The sequence below is a fragment of the Mesocricetus auratus genome, unplaced genomic scaffold (assembly GCF_017639785.1).
Source record: "Mesocricetus auratus isolate SY011 unplaced genomic scaffold, BCM_Maur_2.0 Super-Scaffold_100031, whole genome shotgun sequence".
NCBI classification, from domain to species: domain Eukaryota; kingdom Metazoa; phylum Chordata; class Mammalia; order Rodentia; family Cricetidae; genus Mesocricetus; species Mesocricetus auratus.
In genome coordinates this window covers 4,355,461-4,370,413 of record NW_024429212.1, presented here as the reverse complement: position 1 = coordinate 4,370,413, position 14,953 = coordinate 4,355,461, and the positions used below count along the sequence as shown (strand labels likewise).

General features: G+C 43.3%; 1 non-coding gene across 1 annotated transcript; it reads right to left on the bottom strand.

The window, feature by feature from the left end:
• Window positions 1-1,605: 1,605 nt before the first annotated feature.
• Window positions 1,606-1,709, bottom strand: LOC121135198. The gene has a single exon (XR_005872417.1). It is a non-coding gene; the product is annotated as a U6 spliceosomal RNA (small nuclear RNA).
• Between the last annotated feature and the right edge of the window lie 13,244 nt (window positions 1,710-14,953).

Genomic DNA, 14,953 nt, shown 5'->3' with positions numbered 1-14,953 from the left:
CACTGATTCTTTGTATCCTTTTCACACACTGATTCTTTGTATCCTTTTCTTTGTTTCAACTTTATTATTTTTCTCTCTCAGTTTGATTATTTCCTGGCATCTACTCTTCCAGGGTGAGTTTGCTTATTTTTGTTCTAGAGTTTTCAGTTGTGCTGTTAATAGTATGACTATTCTCCAGTTTCTTCATGTGAACACTTAGTGCTTTGGACTTTCTTTTTAGTGATGCTTTCAAAGTGTCCCATAACTTTGGGTATGTTGAGTCTTCATTTTCATTGAATTCTAGGAAGTCTTTAATTACTTTATTTTTTTTCCTTGACCCATGAATGGTGCAGTTGCATGTTGTTCAATTTCTATGAGTTTGTAGGGTTTCTGCAATTTGTATTTTTTGTTGAATTCTAACTTTAAACCAAGGTGACCCACTAGGATACAGGGGGTTATTCTATTTTTTTGTATCTGTTGAAGTTTGCTATGTTTCTGAGTATGTGGTTGATTTTAGAGAATGCTCTATGGCACTGAGAAGAAAGTATATCTTGTGTTTGGATGGAACATTCTATAGATGTCTGTTAATCCCAGTTGGGTAATAACTTCTGTTAGTTCTTCTGTTTCTTTTTTAAGTTTCTGTCTGGTTGTCCTGTCTAGTGATAAGAGTGAAGTGTTGAAATATCCCACTATAACTGTGTGAGGTCTTATGTGTACTTTGTGTTTTAGTAATGTTTCTTTTATGAACGTGGATGCCTTTGTATTTGGGGCATAGATGTTCAGAATTGAGACTTCATCTTGCTGGACTTTTCCTGTGATGAATATGAAATGACCTTCTTTATCTCTTTTGATTGATTTTAGTTTAAAGTCTAATTTGTTAGATACTAGGGTAGCTATACCAGCTTGTTTCTTGGGTCCATTTGATTGAAAAATCTTATTCCAACTCTTTACTCTGAGGTAATGTCTGTCTTTGAAGTTGAGGTATATTTCTTATATGCAGCAGAAGGATGGATTTTGTCTTTGTATCCACTCTGTTAGCCTGTGTCTTTTCATAGGCAAATTAAGACCATTAATATTGAGGGAAATTAAGGACTATTGAGAGTTAATTCTTGTTTGTTTTTGATTTGTTGTTGTTGGTTTTATTGTGGATTTACTAGGCTTTTTCTTTTGGCTTTTGGTAAAGTGGGATTATCTATTGCCTATATTTTTGGAGTGTAGCTAGCTTCCCTGGGTTGGAGTTTCCTTCCATAACTTTCTTTCTGCAGGGCTGTATTAGTGGATATGTATTGTTTAAATCTCGTTTTGTCATGGAATACCTTGTTTTCTCCATTTATAGTGATTGAAAGCTTTGTTAGGTATTGTAGTCTGGGCTGGCATCCATGGTCTCTTAGTGTTTGTAAAATATCTATCCAGAACCTTCTGACTTTCAGAGTTTCCATGGAGAAGTCAGGTGTGATTCTTATAGGTTTGTCTTTATATTTACTTGGCCTTTTTCCTTTGCTGCTCTTAATATTCTTTCTTTATCCTGTATGTTTGGTGTTTTAATTATGTGCCCAGGGGATTTTTTTCTTGTGGTCCACTCTATTTGGTGTTCTGTAGGCTTCTTGTACTTTCATTGGCATGTCTAAAAATATGGAATGCTTCATGAATTTGTGTGCTATTGTTGCCCAGGGGCCATACTAATCTTTGTATCATTCCAATTTTAATATATGTGCTGCTAAAGCCAGCACTTAAATAGCTATCTTAACTGAAATGGTGTATGCATTTTAGTCATAGGTTCAAAATTCTATATCACAAGTGACATGTGTAAAGGAGATATATGTGTGTTGAGTGTTGGTGGGGTTTGTGTGTGTGTGTGGTGGAGGCATGGGTTTTCAGCTACTGGGGACTCACTCTTTGGCAGCATCTCTGTCTCCATGACAGTGGTGGGAGGAGGTGGTGTCTGGTGATCACAGATCTTAATTTGCATCGGAGCCAAGTGTTGACTCATCTTTCACTTTTAAATTAGGTTGTTCAGCTGCCTTACAGGTTCAGGAAAGGACTCAGGTCAAGATGCAGGCTCTTCTCTGACTGTTAATGAGATCTAAGACAGCTTCTACCTTTATGTCCCAAATGATGGGAATACAAATTCAGAAATTACAGAAGTGGCATTTCTTAGAGGGGGTGAAACAGAAAGACCAGCTTGTGCCTGCTTGACTTATTGCTAGAGGGCAGTCCCTGCTTTCAGTCCTGCTGTACCTACAGGTATGCAGGCATGCACACAAATGCCAGTTCTTTGGTAGCTGTGCCTGTGATGTATGTATGGGAATGTGCAAAGCATGTGATACATATGTGTGTTACATCTGTGTGTATGTGTGTAGTGTGAGACTACATGCAATCTTTCTAATATTAAGCATCTTTAAAAAAAAAAGAAAGAAAAAAGAAAAACTTCTTATCCAGAGGAGAGTGTATTCCTTGGCCTGCAAGCCTTTTTTTTGTATTTTAAATTTTCTTCTTAAATATTTTTAATACATGCATACAATATATTTGAATTGAATCCATCCAACCCCGACCATTCACTTGCCTCCAACTTCTCCAGTTTCCCTTCCAACTTTATGTTGTCTGTCCGTCTGTCTCTCTCAGAAAATTTTAATACTCTCTGAGTCGACTTTCTGCTGCCTGTGTGTTCATGGATGTGGAACCATGTCACCAGAGCATGGGTAGCCTTTCAGCACTGGCATCCCTGGGGAAAGCTGACTCTCTCCCCGTGACATCAGTTGCCAATAGCTTCTTACAGGGGTGCGACTTCATGAGCCTCTTCTCTAGGCATGCTGGGATTGTGGCTGCCCTGATCGTAGGCAAGTCTTGTGTATGCAGTCACAGCTGTCAGGAGTTCATATGTGTGACTGTACTGCATGGCTCACCATTGCTTCCTCACCGCACATCTCTACTCTCTCTGGCTTTTGCGATCTTTTCATCCCTTCTTTCACAATGATCCCTAGACTTTGAGGTTTGGGTGTGATGTAGACATCTCATTTAGATGTGAGCACTCCGCTGTCTCCTACACGCTGTATGTTAACCGGTTGTTGATGCTTTTATTCCCCAACATATGGTATAAAGAGAATAACACAACAGTAGATCTCCCCTAGAGCTGATGATGTCGTCAGCCATTGTTTTGGCTCAGTGAACAATATCCGGCATGGGGTCTATCTTATAGAGCAGACCTAAAATCCAATCAGAAAGTGATTATTCCCTTATAATCCTTGCCGCTATTGTACAGGTGGGCATATCTCTCCAGGCCAGACATTATTGTAGCTCACAGAATTCTCATATAGGCAAGACTGATGGTGACTTTACTCTCCTGGTAGCATGCATAGAACCTTCCAGCACCAGTAGTAACAGAGCTTCCAAGTTGGCATTAGCTTCATTTCTCCATGTCCTATGACTCATGTTATTTTAGATTTTGAAATAGAAGTTTGCGTAGCCTCATAATATGCTTGTAATAAAATTCATCACACTCTCACTTCATTAAAAATTTTCCACATTGTTCTATAAACCCATTAGCTTATAGGCAACAGACAGCAGAGGACCTATCAGCCTTCTATGGCCAATCCAGGTGGGCTTCGGTGGACGTGGTGGAGAAAGATGCCTCACTATCTTCCCTGAGAGCAAGGCCTGTCTATCACAGTAGGCAGTGGGTCAGTGGCCCTTTTCAGATATGTTGTGTAAGATCACTGGGCTCTGTAGTAAGTGATGCAGATTAGCAGCTGTGTGTGTGTGTGCGTGTGTGTGAAATATGGTGCGTGGAGGCCAGAAATTAATGTTTCTATCCACCTCATTAAAATCTTATTAGTTTTTTGAGAATTTGTTACAATGTGCTTTCATCCTATTCGCCCCATGCCCCAACCTCTCCCAGATCCACACCTTCTTTCCTACCTACTAAATTTGTGTCTGCTTCTTTTTATTTTTCACCAAAAAGTCCACATTGTGTTACCTATATATTCTTAGGTGTGTGGCCTGCTTCCTGAGTATGGCCAACTTCCATGTGATTACACTCTTTAAGAAAACTGATCTCTTCTCCCCCAGAAGTTCCTGGGTGCCCGTTGGTCTGGGTGTGGGATTTCTTGTCTGATTCTCTTTTCCATGCCAGGGTTTAGCCTGACTTGAGCTTGCATGGAGGTAGTGTATACTGTCGCAGTCACTGTGAGTTCATATGTACAGAGTCCTGTTGAGTCTAGAGGACACTGTTTCCTTGTAGCATTCACTACCTCTGGCTCTCAAGTCTTTCTACAAGGATCTGCTAGTCTTGGGAGGAGGGCATGTGGTATAGCTGTCCCATTTAGGGTTGAGGATTCCAGGGTTCATTATTCTTTGCACCTTGACCAGTCGTGAGTCTCTATGTTAGTAACCCCCTATTCCAAACGTAAGTCATTACTACTGTGTCTATTTTAGCCGAATATTAGTAGATTCTCCCCTACAGCCTGTGGTTCATGGCCTAACAATGACACCAGCTATGGGTTTCATCTTGTTGGGTGGACTTAAATCTAATAAGAAAGTGGTGGTTTTTGCCTGTGGTGTTTTTTATCACTGATGTACTTGTGGGTGTGCCTTGCTAGGCTTCTAGTCAACATCTGGAGAGTGCTTCTAAAGCTATAGGCTACATCTCACCATAGCTAGATGTTTCTCCCAGGCCTCATTCAGACCTTACAATAAGCCCTCAAGAACCCCACCTGGTACATTGTTCTCCTTGTTTACCTAATAGGGATAACCCTGCCTTCCCTCCTCCAAGACTGTGAAGAGGCATGAAAAGAAGTCTTCCTGGGGTGTTGCATCAGCTCCAGCTGCTCCGTGGATGTCAGGACCCAGGAATACCTTGAATGCAATGGGGACGGTGTCAGTAGCAACTTCTAGATCCATGCCATTGCAGATTGATGCCACGTGTTTGACATCATGAGCAAAATGCCACCAGCCTGATCTGACACACACGCACACGCGCGCGCACACGCACACACACACATACACACACACATACACACACACACACACAGAGAGAGAGAGAGAGAGAGAGAGAGAGAGAGAGAGAGGAGATTGCACTTCTCCTTGCGAGTCTGTGCTAATTTAGACAGATTTTTCTCCCACTTGCTTCTACCAGGAATGGGTAAGTGAAGCTCAGAGTTAGCACTTAGATAGAGGGAGGGAGACAAGTGTGTGGAAGGGAGACCAGGGATAGTAATGGCAGCCTCCAGGCTTCTCTGAAAGCAGCTTCCCCAAGTCTCAACACAATGAAGGCCCAAGGGAGTCCACAGCTGCCAAGGATTTTCATTAATCTCAGATCCTTGGGCTGCTGAATTTGACTAAATTGTTTGGGTGATTGTATAATTAGTGCATTTTTTCTTCCCTAATAACTGAAGCTACTTTAATTAAACACTATATGGGCAAAATGCAGAATGAATGAATGATTGCAGCTTGCAATTATGGTTGGGAATATTCCCCTAACCTATGTAGCTCCTGGGTTTGGTGTGTGTGTGTGTGTGTGTGTGTGTGTGTGTGTGTGTGTATGTGCGCATACGTGCTCTTTAGTAATTTGTGTTATGAGGTGTTAGCCAGGTAAACACAAGGACCTGGCTTCAAATCCTCAAATGCACAGGAAAGCCAGATGGGTAGTGGGAGTGTCAGTACGCCCGGTGCTCCTATAGGAAGATGGGTGGCAGAGACTGCGGAAACTTCAAAGCCTGTGGGCCAGCTAGTTTGCTGAAAACAACAGAGAAATAGCGATGGGACCCAGATTCCAATGAGGACCAACATCCTCGACACCCAAGGATGCCCTCTGACCCCCACATGAGTGTTGTAGCACGTGTGTGCCCATGTTGACACTCGGCGCATACACACACACACACATACACACACACACACACACACACAGAGCACATAAGGAACTCCTGTGACTAACTGCTGTGTGGCATTTAAAGTTGCCTTGCTCTTCCACCCACTGGTCCCATTCTATCTTCTAGAATAACAAGGAATTATGGGAACCATTCTTCTTTGCAGCAGCTCTCCCAATTATCCATACTTAACAAGTAGACCAGATGGCACAGCCGTTGGCCAGCGCATCTGGCGTTGGACAGACTGACTAGGGGAAGTAAAAACTCTGGCTGACTGTAGGGGTGTCTTTGGGAGTCTGCTTGGCTATTTGGGCTTTAGAGCAGAATATATAGCATGAGGCAATAACTGTGCCCCAAACCTAAATAAAATTGTAGCACTCATGGCACAGAGTAAACATGTAATAAATGCTAGCTACTAGCTATCTTGAGACATTTTATTAGGTTAAAAAGACAGTAAAATCTTGATTCACAGCCACAGAAAGGTCAGGGTCCATTGGAAGAAACAAGCATGTAAATACAAAGCACAGACATAAATAAAAGAGTGCAATGTCACCTGTGCTGACAGAGACTTTGTGTGCACTGAGGTGGGGACCTGTCACCAGCCACCTTCCTAAGATCCACCACCTCCCTCCATGCTCCAGGTACAGGCATCTCACTAAAGAGACTGCCACATTGCTCTCCCTCATGGAGGTCAGTCCAAGAACTGAATCTGGGGAGTGTGGGAACCCATTCATGTGCCCTGTATACTCCCCCAAAGACTTCAACTCACAAGACACTTGGGACAGGAAGCAAGTCTTGGATGGCATTTTTGAGGGGAGGAGACACTGAAATTTATATATGTACACACACATACATTGCTATATATTATGTGTTACACACAGTCTCCTGGCTGATAAAGGGTATAATATGGTAATAATGGGAGAGGAAAGTGAAAACCCACTTTCCCATTTTCTGTCCCATCGCCACACTGACAGAAGATGCCACCTCTCTCTTCTCTCCTGTTAGGAACTCTGGGCTCGATTACTACCTCAGTTTCTCTCTGTGAACCAGTGTTCTAGGAACAGACCAGGCATTGTCCACATCTATGAGGGATTTTCTCATTAGTTTAGTTAAAATGGAAAGACCCCCATCCCAACACTATGAATGTGAACAGAACATTCCAATGGCATCTCAGGTGAAAGGACCTCTGAGAAAGGAAAGGTTCAGAGCTTCATGTTGCACTGGTACCTTGATCTGTGTCAGCATCTTCCTGTTGCCTCCATCCCCTGTCACCAGCAGAGCAGCTTCTTTGGCCTTCCATCATGGACTGACAGCCAGTGTCTCTCCAGGAAAGCTGCAGGCTTTCAGTGGCCAACAGGGATTTGCAAGGCTTCTTTCTGGCTTCGTGATCCTTGCTTCTGGTTCAATTGCATTTCCTTTTCTGTTTTCTTTACCTGTTTCTTCTGTATAATGAGGTCCTTCAAGAGCTAGTCTGTCTGAGAGCTCTGTGTGGGCTATGTCTACACTGTGTATTCTCTCAATACGAACCTTTCCAGTAGGTAATAGGCAACTCTACTCTGAATATGTATGCCATCCATATTCCAATCGTGACACCTGGTACTATTGTTCATCCTGACCACACACACATCGGGGGAGTTTGGCCCACATAATGACTTCCAGCTAGAGGTTTTCACTCCTTTGATGCTCTAAGTTACTATGACAGACAAAGAACAAAACGAGAATCCATAAAAGAAAGAGCTTCTTTCAGGACCCGAACAGCTAATAATAAATGGCTTCCAGCTGCTAAACCCACAGGCCCTGGGGTACGCCCACGGCATTATCCACTCTGATACTGTTTCAGTGTTGTGTTGGAAGCTGCAGCCCTACTGTGATGGGTTAGACTTGGACCGGGAGGTGAGGGAGTAAGTGTGAATGAAGTAGAGGAAGACAAGAATCAAGCAGTTTCGTCACTTTGTTTCAAACACGGATTGGAGAGAGTGAGGAGCTTGAAACACGATAGTGAAAACAGAGCATGAACGACAACATTCCCCTCGTACCATCTTCACTAATAGTCAAAAATGCTAGCTACAAAGCAGTTACTTAATATTTTAGCCAAACATCGAGTCTCTGGTTCTTACCTATGATCTTCCACAACCAACTAATTGTAAATGTTGTACCCAAGTCTCGAAGACCCTCAGAGACCACCAAGGAGACAGACTTTACCAAACTGTGAACACAAGGCTTTATTGTTTAGTCTTACTGGTGGGAACTCTGTCTAGCAGGCTGATGCAGCAGCCTCCAGAGGGAGCAAAGTTCCTTGTCTTAAATTGCCAGAATTTAAAAGGAAAAAAAAAATCACAGAATTACATCAGTAGGTATGGGTCAGATCCTGTTTGGTTGACATTTGGGGAACAATTTGGGGGAATTTCCCAGAGTCAGGGCACCTGGTTTGTTAGTATTTTGGCTACAGATGGGAACATTCCATGGTTTTGTCTATTACTTGCAGGTAGCCTCTTCTCATTGTTTGGTGCTGGGAAGGAGCATTCTGTGGTTTCTACGGCTTTGTCTATCTCTTGGAGGTGGTTTTTTTTCTAAACACAATATCCAGGTACTTACTAAGTCTAAGAGGAATGTTGTTTTAAAGTTTTTTCACAACACAAGAACTACAGGCTAGGGGACTAGATTTGTTCTGAAGACTTTTCCACAACATTTGCATTTATATAGTTTCTCTCTAGTATGAATAAGAGTTAAAGCTTTGCCACATTTATATAATTTCCCCCCAGTGTGATTTATTAGAAATGAAGCCTTTGAGTTTAGTTTACCTCTTTCAGTAAAATCCTGTCAATGTGACTTCCTGAAATATGATCAAATATGCTCATCTTCAGACCCACCCTTACTGTCCTGTTTAGTATATTCTCAATTTTTGTTCCTTAACTCCTATAGTAACCTTCTGATTAGTTAGTGCTGCTTCTATTTTGCCTACTTAACAAATTGCCGTTCTACTGACAAATCACTGTTTATGGAGTTCAGCATCCTACAAAATAAGAGTCTAGATACCTGGAGTCTTGCATATACTGTCAACATCATGTATTTCGTGTTAGCCAAACTTCTCATTAAAAAAAATACTATCCAAAGAGGATTTTAAGACCTAGCCTTGCTTATGAAGCTCGGATGGGATATGAACTCAATGTGCAGTTCAAGGCAAACTTTGAGTCTCTTGGCTCAACTGCTGTAGGCTGGGGTTATGGGTTAGATGTGGACGCCCTCCCTCTTCTCACACTCCAAACACATTGTCCTTAGCTGGGAGGTTAGTTTGTTTATGGTCTATCAGGACGTTTCCTGCGTCTATTTTGATTTATATGACAGAATTTCTCACCACAGATACAACTTTGTACTTTTACTGATTTAAAAAATAGATTGATTTTACTTTTAATCATGTTTACCACATATTTATTAACTATGTGATACTCATCGCATGTGTATTATGTTTATTCTGTAAACACATTATGGTGTTGTGTGTGTACCCACTTGTGCGTACACGTGCATGTGAGTCTGGTTACGTGAGAGCCCACAAGAGGGCATCAGAGTCTTATATAAAAAGTGTAATTGAAGGATCACGTGGTAGCTCTGTTTTTTTATTTTTGAGAAGCCACTAGCTTTCCATGATGATGCACTAATTTACGTTTCCACCAACAAAATATGAGAGTTCCATTTTCCACATGCCTACCAATACTTGTTCTTCAGTCCTTCTGGTTAAAGCCGTTCTCACCTGTGTGAGATCACAGCTCATTGTGGCTTTGAATGGCATCTCTCCAATGATTAGTTGACCCATTGGACCAGATAGAGAACCTGGAGATAAAAAACCAGTGATTCACCACCAAAGGTTTTTGACAAAGGGACCAAGAGCATATGTGTAGACAAGAACATTCTTCTTAATAAATAGCTCTGGGAAAACGGAATAGCTGCATGTGGAGAGATGCCCAGCTCCTATCATAGAAAAATAAAATCAACTCAAAATGCATTGAAGACTTAAATGTAAAATGTGAAATGGCAAAACTAGTAAGAGAGCTTGTGGAGAGGCTCTGGGGCCATCTGATTCCAGAAACAGTGTTCTCATGAGCCCTAAAACACAGGCAACAGAGACAGAGGTGAAATGAGATTATGTGTGAGATACGTTACAGGAGATCATGCTCAGAAGAGTGAAGAAACAACCCAGAGAGTGGGAAAATATTTCCAGAGTATGTATCTGACGTGGATCAAAACAGAGTATGCCAGAAACATGACAACAGCCAAAACAAAACAAATTACAGAGCGAGAGATGGAAGAGAGGCCCTCCCAAGAGAAGATGCTTATCTCCAACAGGTGCAGATGCATTCTCTAATTCTCTATCATAGTTTTCTGGCCCCCTTTTCTCATTCATTATTGTTAATACCTTCCCACTACTTTTAAGGTATACTGAAAAACTAATAAAAACTTCCTAAAACTTGTCAGCAAGTTTAAAATAAAAAGCAGTATTTATGAATATTGTATATGCCAGGATTCAGATTTGTTCTGAGTGATTCTGCAGCCAGAATAAAATACAAAAATGATCCTATTATAGGATGACAAAAGTGTGCCATCTGTCAATTCTATTAGATGATTTCCTCCCCTAAAAATTCATTGATATTATTTGTTCCCTTACACATTTATTGTAGAAACACGAAGTTAATCACCTTTATCAAAATAAGTATTGCATTAATGGATTATATGTATTGGAGTTCATAGACAGTGCCTTTGTCTGGTGTTAAAAAAATAAGCAGTTTGTTCTTAACTTTTGATTGGAAAACTACCCAAGGAGATAGCTGGAATGCTAACCCCATAAGTAAATAATTTTGGTCCTAGTCTAATGTATAGTTGTTTATATATTATGACCACTCAATGGATAGTCATAGAATTATCAAGTCAGATTCAGCCTTCTATCATGATAAATTCTGTTTTCTCAACTTTGAGCAATGATTCCACTGAACACAGATGAGAGACCACAGTTTTGGAGGCTGTTCAAGAATACCATGCTCATAAGGGCACTTAGGATCTCAGGGTCAAATGGCCTGGATCAGGTAGGGACAGTGATGTGGGTCATCATGGTGCCTGCACTGTGACAGGTGTCCTGAGTCTGTCGGATTCAGACTTTTCCCTCCCTGTGCTTGGTCTCACAGCTCCACTTGACAGAGCTGTCATCTGAGGTGGAAGTCATAACTGAAGCTCTCCAGCTGATTCCTGTGCACATGGTTAGGAAAGCAGGTGTAAACACACCAATGGGCGTCTATGTGGCACTGAGCCAACTCCGGGTACTTAAGGAGCAGCCATCTCTACATGCAAGAGTGAAGCAGAGAACAAAGAAGCTGTCTTTGGAGCCTTGCAAGAGTGGTGGTCATGAGTGGATGGTCAGAGATACCAGGAAAATAAGGCAGGAGGCAGGGCTTACAGGACCCACCAGAAAGGCCTCAGTGATGAGACCTTGGGTCAGGACTGAATCCTGAACACTGGAGGGAGGTGGCATTCCAAGCAGATTCAGCCGCCGCTGTTGAGTCTGAAGTGTACCCTTGGAGGTGTCTGGGAAGGAGAAGGAGGGTACATGGGAGAAGTTAGCCGTGCAGAGTGAAGCTGCCAATGGCTTCTATGGCTCAGAGGACAGGGGTGAGCTGTCTTCCCTGGCCTTTCTGTCCTTGTTCTAGATGTGTGGGGAAGAGGTAGAAGGTAGAAGAAAGGTCAGAGCAGAGTCTCGTGGAAATCTGACATGGGGGAAGACAGAGCCCAGAACCTGAGGGAGCTGGCCAGGATGAGGCTCTGTAGTGTGTTGGGGCTACTGTCAGGGGAGCCTGGCTGCTTCCTGAGTGATGCTGGGAAAGAGCATGAGTCTGAGCTTTGGCTGGGACCCAAAGAAGAGTAGGCTCTGGCACTGCCATGGTGGGGCAGTCAGAGGCAAGGGAGGCCCCAACTATACACACTAAGTTCTGAGCAGGCAGTCAGGACACATGAAGGCCATCACTATGAGGTAGGACACAGGTAGAGCTGACAAGGATTCGGGGCTGAAACGGGTCTTGATTTCCTATAGGAGTGAGGTGAGTGCGCTACTTTAAGGTCTTGGGGTTCAGAGGACTTGGGGTGGAAGGCTTGAATCCAGTGAGAAACCTGTCTCGCTTTTATCAGGGCCCATTTTGAGATTTTAGCTAAGTTTCTGTTAACTATAAAACTTAGAGTTCTGTTTCTTGAAATTGGCCTGAACCCTACTCTGTAACCACAAGATGCTCTCCCTATACCGGATGTCCCAGGAAGATTAACTGCTTTGTAGCCCCCGATCTCTCACCTGTAGCCACACTTACTTGCAAAACCCCTCCCCCAGGAGTTTTGCCCTGTGCAAGGGATAAGGGAAATTGGCTTCGTACTGTTCTCTTGAACTCCGTCTTAGGAGGAGACAGTGCTGAACCCGCTCTGCTATGCACCGAAGAAAGCTTGCTCTGATTTGCTCATAATTTGTGGTCGGTGGTATTGCTCCTTGGTCAGTGGGATTAACACTGAGCGAGGTCATGTTCTGAAGGCAGGCACTTTGACTCAATTCGAAGACATCCTCTGCATTCAAATCACAATCATTACTCATCGTTGGAAAATCTGGCTCCAGTTTCAAAGTTTAACTGCGGACAGTCACGGTTTGAAGCAAAGATGTCCTAAATCTAACAGTCTCAGGGAGACTTAGTAAGCGGTGACTGTGTGCTCACTTCAGCTGTTTTTCACGATAATGAGCTGCTTCTGTAGGGAGGCTGGCACATTTTGGTGGGTCAGTATCCCTCACCATTCTTCCCAGGGCTTGGTTTTATGCCTATGTTTCTTGATATCCCTGTGAACCTTCAAAATGAAGGAAAGACCTGTCTTTCCCTGGGACACAGGATAGGAGTAGCTCAGTATGATTAAGCGGTGTTAAATGCTATCATAATCATTAGTTCTCTGTTGACCCACTAGAATCCCTCTAAAGCGTTAAAAACTGACACGAGTAGTCATTTCACAGGTATGGTCATTTCACTGACCTAGAAGTCTTGAGTGGGGGATTGTTAGTCAAGCAGCTGTACTGTGTAATGGCTAAATTGTCCTTAAAGCAGCTGGACAGCGTTGGCCACCAAAGAGATGCCTTGAAGAAGCTGTTACTACACCTACAACTGTTTTCTCCAAAGCACAGGCTGGGCTGCAGGAGCCTTTTCAGCCATGACTGCGCCCAACCACCTACAGAGGACCTTATAAGACACAATGCACGCAGGAAGCCATTTTCACCCAGGCTGGAGGATCCGCACTTCCCCAGTGGTCAGGCAGAAGACCCGTGGTTTATGCGCACACGGTGCTTCATTTTCATGGAGAGCTGTGCATCGATTGATGTAGATGCTCATGCGTCCTCTTATGGTCACATGACCAGACTTTATCTCTCACTGTGAATCAGCCAGGACACAATCTACTGCCGTGCTTTGGTGTCATAGCAGTCAGTCCAAAAAAAGATACTTCGAGCGGCCCCTTTCATTGCCTGGTTGAGATTTTTATCATAAGTAGAGGGGGCTGAGCTGTTAACACAAGCATCAGCTGCTGGTGGGGGCTGTAGCAGCTGTAGTGGTGTGAGGGCAGCTCCAGAGTGGCCAGGGCAGACGTGACGGACAGCAGAGACAATGAGGGCTGGTGCTGGCAGATGAAGCCTGCAGCTGCCGGCTGCTGCTCTTAGCCGCGTCTTAGGGCTGGAGATGGCTAACTGAGGCTAACAGGGCCTTCCTCATATCTCATATCAGCAAGCCCCTGTGCTAACCATCTAGATCTGTACAACTCTGTGGCTTCTAAGACTTGAAGTCATGTGCCTTTATTTCTCCAGGCTTGGAGTTGTAAGCTCTGGGTTTGTTAGGCCGGTTTCTAAGGTTCAGGGCTCAGAGATCCAGGATTACTAACTATAGATGGTCTACTCTGCAGCTACTGTGACTTCCATCTGGGCAGAGCCGAAAGCCGGTTGCAAAATATATTTTTATGCACTATAACCTACCCCCTGTTGTTGTTGTTATGTGTGTGTGTGTTACCACGTACATGAGTGTGGAGACCTCCCTCAATCATTTTCTATCTTATTTTCTGAGACATTGAATCTGGAACTCACCAGCTTGTCTAGATTGGCTGGCCAACAAGTCCCAGGGACCCACCTGTCTCTATCTCCTCAGTGAACAGATTATAGTTGTATGCCTACCCTGCCTGGCTGTGTGTGTGTGTGTGTGTGTGTGTGTGTGTGTATGTTATACATGTGTGTGGGTGAACTTAATTGTGAGAGAGTGTATATAGAGGCTAGAGGCTAGAAGTTGAGATGTCTTTCTTAATCATCTCTCTCTCTCTCTCTCTCTCTCTCTCTCTCTCTCTCTCTCTCTCTCTGTAGGAATTCTGGGATTATAGACTCACACTCCTGTGTTTGGCTTTAAGTGGGCTCTGGAGATTTGAACTCAGAGCTTAATGCTTGCACAATGTGTACTTACTTTATCCACTGAGCTATGCCCCAGCCTGCACTTGGCTTTAACTCAGATTGTCATGCTTGAATGGCAAGCTCTTTACCAACTGAGCGGTCTCCATAGCCTGCTCAATATTTCTGTTAACTATGAGTACCACTCTCCACTTTGTTTCTCTTTGTCTCCAACATGGCTTCATTTCTCCAAGCTCATCTCCAGGGCTCAGGTTTGAGTTGTTTCCTTCCTGAGCCCTATTCATTCTTCCTGTGGGACCAGAGCCTATTTACTTAGTCCTCTAGAGCTTGCTCATCCCGTATTTTAGCCCCTCCTTTTCAAATTTCCCACTGTATGTAAAAAACAAAATGTAGTTTTCCAGGGGGAAATCAACCTGTTTTATTCATTGTTTTGTCCCTGAGGCCTGACATGCTATTAGACCCTTACTACTTTACTGGGAAAGGAGACTCCCTGGTGCTTAGATTGTCCCTCAAAGACCTCAAAATCTCAGGGTGAAAGCCACAATCGGAAATGATTCAACGACAACATGGCATGTTACAGCCTTCGGTGGGCACAAGATTATTGAGTGATCAAAGGCAGTGCAAGCCCCCAAATTCTTGAAACCACTCATTTTGTTCCTTATCAGGA